General features: G+C 46.3%; 1 non-coding gene across 1 annotated transcript; it reads left to right on the top strand.

Moving 5' to 3' along the window:
• The first annotated feature begins 7388 nt into the window (after nt 1-7388).
• LOC122897641 lies at nt 7389-7494 on the top strand. Its single transcript, XR_006382577.1, has one exon. It is a non-coding gene; the product is annotated as a U6 spliceosomal RNA (small nuclear RNA).
• The last annotated feature ends 785 nt before the right edge of the window (nt 7495-8279 follow it).

Raw genomic sequence — 8279 nt, 5'->3', positions numbered from 1 at the left:
CCATCTCTGTGAGCAAGGTTAGATGGGCGTCTCTTGACTGCCTTGGAAATCAGGGTTTGGAGAGAGCAATGAGCCAAAGCCATCCCCAGGCCTGGCTCTGGACTCCGGTCTCCCTGTGCACAGTGTCGGGCAGGGGGGCAGTGTCCTAACTGGAACAGCAAGTCAATCCCAAGTGAGGAAGCATTGCGGTGGTAGAAAGATGAGGCATACATTCCCGTAATCAGCCAAAGTGCTCATGTAGGGCCTCCTTATTGATTTTGGTTTTCTTTGTGTGCAAACCTGAATTTCTTTCTCCTATTTGGGTCAGAGCAACCAGAGGGACACATGACTTGCTTTAAAATGAGCCTCAAAACTCATTGTATAACAGCTCTCATGCCCACTAAATGGAAGGGTTTCTTGAGAGGAGAAGCATAGCATTTGTAATTAAGTCGATCTGGTTGAATTGTCTTGGAGAAAATCCTTTTGATCCACGGAGACTCAATGTTTCCACCTGTAAAATGGGGTAGATTTTGTTTGAAAGAAAACAAAGGGTAACAAAAGTAACCACCTCAGCTGGACCTTTTTCCCCCAACACCATCACACCCCCCACACACACACCCAGAGTATTTGACTTTGTCAGCAGATGGAGAATAGCCTCTTTCAATCCCCAAAACACGGGACAAGAGTACAGAAGGAAAGAAATGCTTGTTTCCAAAATCACATCATCACCAGAGCCCAGTGTTGAGGTTCTGAGAGCGAGTTTAAGTGACCTCGGAGAACATATTTTAAGTCTTAAGAACACAAAATTTTCTAACTGTTTCTTCTGGGACAGTGAGATAGTCTTAACACAAATTCAAAATCAGCAAAAAGAAAGTAATAAGAATCCATCCGGACTGCCGTCCTTCTCCAAGGACAGAGTTTCTCCAGATTTCTGATTCATCTTGGCAACATCTACAAATAAACCCGAATGACCCAGAGGCTAAATAGATGCAAAGAACTATGAGTGATTGTGTATGCCTAAAATGTTTCTTTATGACACAGAAACAGTGTTCCCATGATCCTCCAAGCTAGAAGAACGGCCCATTGTAATTATATCTCACTTCTGAGGCGGTAGTAAAGAGCCCAGGGTTGGGGGAGAGAGTTCTCAAAGAATCAAGCCCCCCCTTTTTTAAGATTGTATTTATTTCTCGGAGAGAGAGCACAAGCAGGGGGAGTAGCAGGCAGAGGGAGAAGCAGACTCTGTTGAGCAAGGAGCCCAATGTGGGACTCAATCCCAGGACCCTGGGATCACGACCTGAGCTGAAGGTAGGTGCTTAACCATCGGAGCCACCCAGGCATCCAAGCAGACCCTTTTTGAAGTAGGAGGACAAAGACCATGTCGCACAGACAAAACCACCAAGTGTGGGGTGTCTCCTTTACAGCTGGGTCCATGACACAGAAGGGAGGTTTCTGCGTGTGCTTAAAAGAGCTCTTTGGAATCAGAGAGACCTACATTCAAATCCCAGCTTCCCAGCCATGTGGCCTTGGGCAAGCAACTTGGCTTCTTTGAACCTCCCTTTGCTCATCTATAAAATGGGGATAATAATGGCACCTATCTCTTGAGGCTCCTGTGAGGTTTAAATGAGATAATGTTTGTAAAAGGGGCACCTGGGTGGCTCAGTGGGTTGAGCCGCTGCCTTCGGCTCGGGTCGTGGTCTCAGGGTCCTGGGATCGAGTCCCGCATCGGGCTCTCTGCTTGGCAGGGAGCCTGCTTCCTCCTCTCTCTCTCTGCCTGCCTCTCTGCCTACTTGTGATCTCTCTCTGTCAAATAAATAAATAAAATCTTTAAAAAAAAAAAAAAAAGTAAAAGGGTTTTAGTAAAGAGCTTGGCATGCAATCAGGCCTAGTAAATGTTCAACAGTGTTAGTAGTTGTTGAAATTAGCCCTCAATCCTAAGGCTGCCTTAACAATAGCCCTCAATCCTAAGGCTGCCTTAACAAATCACCACAAATTTGGTGGCTGAAAACAACAGAAATGGGTCCTTTCAGAGCTCTAAGGGCCAGGAGTCTGAAATCAAGTTTTCAGCGGGGGTTTGGGCGGTGATGCTCCCTCTGAAGGCTCCAGGGGAGAATCCTTCCCAGCCTCCCCCAGCTTCCGCTGGCTGTCAGCTCTCCTTGGCTTGTGACCACAGCACTCGGCTCTCTGCCTCCGCGTTCACACGGCCTTCTCTTCTCTCTCTGACTCTGTTTGTCTCCTCCAAGAACACCTGTCCTGGTACAGAGGGCCCCTCCGGATCACGCAGAAAGAGTTATCTTGAGATCCCTCACTTAACACATCCGCTGAGAACCTTTTTCCAAATAAGGCCCCATTCACAGGTTCTAAGGATGAAGATATGAGCATATTCACTGGGGACCACCATTCAACCCACTACAGTCATATTTATATCGTGACTTAGCAAGGAACCCAGTGCTGGCCTCAGACCCGTGCTGGGGGTTCTGGGGCCCGGCCCCTTTAAAAGGCTGTGTCATGTGCCTCTGAGCACTGGCTCGGTCCCACCGGTAACCCTGAACGGCTGGTGGCTAACACCATTCAGCTCCCAGCGAACCTCTGTGCTTTGCCCTGAGTTCTCCAAACCAGAGGTAAGCACACCCAAAGCCGCTGACATCTGTAGGGGGGGTTTCTGCTGACATCAGATACAGACACTGCCTCGGAGAGGGAGAGGGCCGAGCTCCTGGACGGGGGAGGAAAGCTACCTTAGCTCTCCAGATCCTCGTCGTCCACAGGTTCTTGTTCTTCTTCATGTTCTGGTATATGGTTCTGGAGTTTCTTATGAAGTAGACAATGTTCACAAACGGCTTCTGTTACTCTCAAATGTGTGTGCATGTAGTGCACACAATATTCATGAGACGTGACATCAACCCTTTATGATATCATAGGCATCTAGATTTTGTTAAAGATACTGTTCTTTTTTTAAAGATTTTATTTATTTTTGAGAGAGACGATAGCACACGAGCAGAGGGGAGAGGGAGAAGCAAGCTCCCCACTGACCAGGGAGCTTGATGCGGGGCTCAATCCCAGAATGCTGGGGCCATAACCTGAGCCGAAGGCAGGCACTTAACCGACTGAGCCACCCGGGCGCCCCTTTAATGCCCACTTAAAGGTGTCATAGCAGAATACCCACAAGTGTGCAATAATCACAAAATTGTCATTTTTTAAATTTCTGTGAACTTTCAGTCATATAAAACCCACAGATTTCATTCACTCTTTTCCCCAAACTGGCTGCTCTGAAGATATATTTGCCAGGTGCAAGGAGGGAGCAAATTGGGACGCCTGGGTGGCTCAGTTGGTTGGACGACTGCCTTCGGCTCAGGTCATGATCCCGGAGTCCCTGAATCGAGTCCCGCATCAGGCTCCCAGCTCCATGGGGAGTCTGCTTCTCCCTCTGACCTTCTCCTCACTCATGTTCTCTCTCACTGTCTCTCTCTCAAATAAATAAATAAAATCTTTTTTAAAAAGGAGGGAGCAAATTTTATTTAAATATCAGATGTAGGCTGTGTGGACCTCCAGTCGTCCTCTCGTCCCAGGCCCTGCCAATGGTAACAGCTGGTCTGACTCTGTGTTTCAGGGTCTTCATCTATACCAGGGGGACATCTGCATTTAATGCAGGTTTTCTTGATTTAGAATCTCTCTGTCCTGGGGCACCCAGCTCTTGGTTTGGGCTCAGGTCCTGATCTCAGGGTGGAGTTTGCTTGAGATACTCTCTCTCCTCTCCTTCTGCCCCACCCCATCCCACTTGCTCTCTCTCAGTGAAAAAAATTTAAGGGGGCGCCTGGGTGGCTCAGTCATTAAGCCTCTGCCTTCGGCTCAGGTCATGATCCCAGGGCCCTGGATTGAGCCCCACTTCAGGCTCCCTGCTCAGCGAGGAGTCTGCTTCTCCTTCTCCCTCTGACCTTCTTCCCTCTCATGCTCTCTCTTTCTCAAATAAATAAAATTTTTAGGGGAAAAAAAAAAAAAGAATCTCTCTATCCCTCGGCAGGATGACCCTTAGACCAGCTAGGAAGAGGGTTAACACTGCTGTATTCTGGGGTCCTTGAAGGAAATTCACAGGAATGCAGGGAATAGATCACAACTGGCTGTGTGGAATGCCATCTCTAAAGTAGAGGCCTTGGGCATCAGTGTTTGATAGGATCGTTTTCAGAGGTCTGCCCTCACTCAAAAAACACAGCTCCCTAATTTGTCTCTGCACACACCCCACCACTTAGGTCCTAAATCTATAAATGAATAGTCCAGACACAAAAAGGCAAGCAGGTACAGCTTCTAGCTATCCATTCTGCTTTTTTCTCCCTTAGAACATTCCTAAACCATCTCTTGCTCACTGCTTCATAATCCTTTGCCTTTGTTTCTGACCAGGAGTTGTAGGAAAAATCTAAGTCTGATGGTAAGAAAGTTTAGGACCTGTCCTAGCTAAGGAATCCCAATGTCCTATCTAATTCCAAGGCTCACATGTGTCTCCTGTGATATGTAAAATCAGCATGGGGCACAGAGCTTGACCTTCTAGCCCAAGGACTCACTGTGCCGGGCTTTCCTAACCCTGCTCTCCTGACCTGCCCAGGGGGACACCCTTTTTTTAAAATTCATCCACCAGCAGTGCACCTTTCCTAAATTGCCTAAGATTGTTTGCATAGGTTTGAGGTGACCCATCTTGCATCAAGAGTCCACAGTCCTCCTTTTCTTCCTCTTCCACAAATCAAGGGGTGCTGGAGGACTGGCAACTGATCCAGATGAGTGAAACAAGGTAATAGATCCCAGGCTGTGTATATTACAAACAAGCGTATCACCTGCCCAGGTGATTACCTTTTAAAGCCTGGGCTTGCACAACAAATAGACAATAGCCAGAGTGGAACACCTAAATAAGCCTTGAGCCTTTCCGACCTGGAGGCTGCCACAGCCAAGTTAGAGACCAATATGCAAACCAGCTGGCTGTTCCTGTGGCTCCCTGCCAGTCCCCCAAGGTCCAGCAAAAAGCTCTGGAGAATGTTCCCTCGGTTATTGTCCTGAAAAATCTCTCCAGATCCTCAGGTTCCATCTGCTGGCTCACTCTCTCAGTCTCTACAGGTGGTTCTCGGGTGGGGCAATTTTGCCTCCTTAAGGGACACTTCCGGCTGTCACAACCTGGGGAAGGGGCTCTAGGGGCATCAGATGGGTAGAATCCAGAGATGTTGCTAACCTTCCCACAATGCAAAGGATAGTCCCCCACCCCCCAATCAAAGAATGATCTGGTCCAGGGATGCCTGGGTGGCTCAGCCGGTTAATCGGCTCCCTTCGGCTCAGGTCAGGATTTCCAGGGTCCTGGGATCGAGCCCCACATTGGGCTCCTTGCTTGGCAGGGAGCCTGCTTCTCTCTCTTTCCCTCTGCCTGCCACTCTGCCTGCTTGTGCTTTCCTTCTCTCTCTCTCTTTCTCTCTCTCTCTCTCTCTGTCAAATAAATAAGTAAAATCTTAAAAAAAAAAAAAGAAAGAAAAAAAAAGAAAAAGAATGATCTGGTCCAAAATGGCAATTGCACCGAGGCTGAGAAAGCCACAGTGTACACCCTTCACTAGGATACTTATACTTTCTCTTGGTTCTTACCATCTTATTGACCCCATGAATGATATTTGGCCACCCTTGGCCCCAAGCCCATTCTTACCTTGAATGTAAACGCCGTGTTTCTTTTTGTTCTGTGTACTGCAGCCACTAAATAGAGACAAGACTGTCCTCTCCTCACCAGATTCTTATTAATTCTTTCAAACACTGTCCGGGGCTCTGTGATGACATCAGACCATTCCACCATCTTCCACCCCTAAAAGTCAAGCAAAGCTATGCAGGACCAACCATTAATGTTAATGCAGTCTTGGGGAGCCTGGGTGGCTCAGGCATTAAGTGTCTGCTCAGGTCATGATCCCTGGGGTCCTGGGATGAAGCCCTACAGGGAGCCCGGCTCCCTGCTCAGCGGAAAGCTTGCTTCTCCCTCTCCTCCTCCCCCTGCTTGTATTCCCTCTCTCTCTGTCAAATAAAATAAAATCTTTTTAAAAATGCTAATGCAGGCTTGCTTTTTAAGGGGTGTGAGTTTTCAGTTTTTAGCTCTGTTTTGTGAAGTTATGCTATATAACCAGGAAGAGCAATCCCATGCTAAGCCTCCAATCTGTGCTCTGGCTTTTTCACAAACAAAGGATTAACGTGTATCCAGCACTGTTAACTACTCTTGTTCGTGTTGTAACTTATCTCCTTTCTTGGATTTTTTTTTCCCTGTCTCAACCCCGTCTACTCCTTTTTACCCCATAAATTGTGAAGGCTGATTTTAATTTTTCAGAGACATCCTTTAGTTTCTCAACACCTACACTTTTTTATTTTTTGGAAGTGAGAACAGTTTATTAAAAATATAGAGAAGTGTAGATAAGGACAGAACTTCAGGGAGACTCAGAAAGGAAGGAGAGTGAGGCTTCTCAACACCTACACTTCTTTTTTTTTTTTTTTTAAAACCTACACTTCTTTAAACAAAACATTTCACCATGTAGAAGGCAGAAAAATGTCTGCCTAGCCTTCAAAGATGAACGCACCCTAATCCCCAGAACTTATAAATACGTCACCTTACGTGGCAAAGGGGACTCTGCAGATGTTAAATTCAGAGGAGAGTCATCCTGAACTATCTGGGTGAATTCAACCCAATCACAGCGTTCCTTAAAAGAGAAGAACATTTCCCAGCTGTGGTCAGGGAGGCAGAAGTGACAAGGGAGAAGGGTCAGTGCAGTGTTGCTGGTTTTCAAGATGGAGGACGGGAGCCATGAGCCAACGAATGTGCTCAGCCTTCAGAAACCAGAATATGCAAGGAAGTGGATTCCTCCAAGTACCTCCAGGGAGGAATGCAATCTTGCTGACACCTTGGTTGAGCCCAATGAGACCCGTATCAGACCTCTGATCTCCAAAACTGATAAAAAGTTGTTCTTTGGAATCCACCAAGTTTGTGGTAATTGGTTAAAGCAATCATAGGAAATTAATGCAACCTCAAGTTCTCCATCCCCTATATTCATTAATGTATTGTCCTCCAAAAAACTATTCCTTTTTTTTTTTTTTTGAAGATTTTTTATTTGACAGAGGGCACACAAGCACAAGCAGGGGGAGTAGCAAGCAGGAGAAAAGGTAAAACAAGCTCCCAGCTGAGCGGGGAGCCTTATGTGGGGCTCAGTCCCAGGACCCCACAATCATGATCTGATCCGAAGGCAGACTCAACTGACAGAGCCACCCAGGTGACCCCCCTCCAGCCTCCATAAAACTATATTTGACTTCTAGGGACACCTGGCTGTCTCCATCAGTAAAGCATGCAACTCTTGATGTTGGGTTGTAAGTTCAAGTCGTACGTTGGGTATAGAGATTACTTAAAAATAGTATCTTTAGTGCTTGCTTCAGCAGCACATATACTAAAATTGGAACTATACAGAGAAGATTAGCATGGCCCCTGCGAAGGATGACGTGCAAATTCGTGAAGTGTTCCATACTGTGTGCGGTTTCCCAGGGAACTGCCGCTCTTCGCAGAGTAACTCCGAGGAAGAAACGGTATCGGTCAAAGTGAAAAAAAAAAAAAAAAAACTTTAAAAAAAAAAAACAACTATTCTTGACTTCTAAGAGACATTTTCTTATCTGAAACTATTCTCCTTATTTCCCATGTCTCCCATTAGCAAAGATTGTTCAGACATCCCTTCTGGACATCTCTAGGGGCTGTGAAGTTGCAAACATTTTAGTTTGTTTGGATGCAGCCTAATCTCTTACTTTGCAAATAAGAACAGGAAACCTCAGAGAGGGCAAGGGGCTTGTGCAGTTCATGGAGTTACCAGAAAGCAGACGGCACAACACGCCCTGTCCTGACTCATCAGCTGTTCCTATATTCATTTCCTTCCTCTTGAAAAAAGAAAGGACTGTCCCACTCATTCAAGAAGAGCCTATTTGCTTTTTCCATTTTGGGGAGCTCTGATAGTTGATGTTGTATAGATCAAAGTTTCCAGGCAAAAGTCTGGTGAGATACTCCGGGAGAATGTTTACAAAGCTTCTATGGCCAAATGAGCTTGGGGAATGCACCCTGTTTATCCCCATCTTGGAAAATTATCTTGGAAAATCATGTGTACCTAAAAACACAAGACTCCTCAGAAGTCCTGTAGAAAGAACCAATTTCTAACCCAGAGTTTATCCTTTTCATAATAATATACACGGGCATGAAACAAGAAATGCCAGTAGAGATGATCTGTCCATGTCCTTTGGCCCTTCACCTGTTGTGTGGCTGCTTTAGACCA

The sequence above is a fragment of the Neovison vison genome, chromosome 1 (genome assembly GCF_020171115.1).
Source record: "Neovison vison isolate M4711 chromosome 1, ASM_NN_V1, whole genome shotgun sequence".
NCBI lineage: Eukaryota > Metazoa > Chordata > Mammalia > Carnivora > Mustelidae > Neogale > Neogale vison.
Note: the sequence above shows the minus strand (reverse complement) of the source record. Positions and strands in the feature narration are given on the sequence as shown.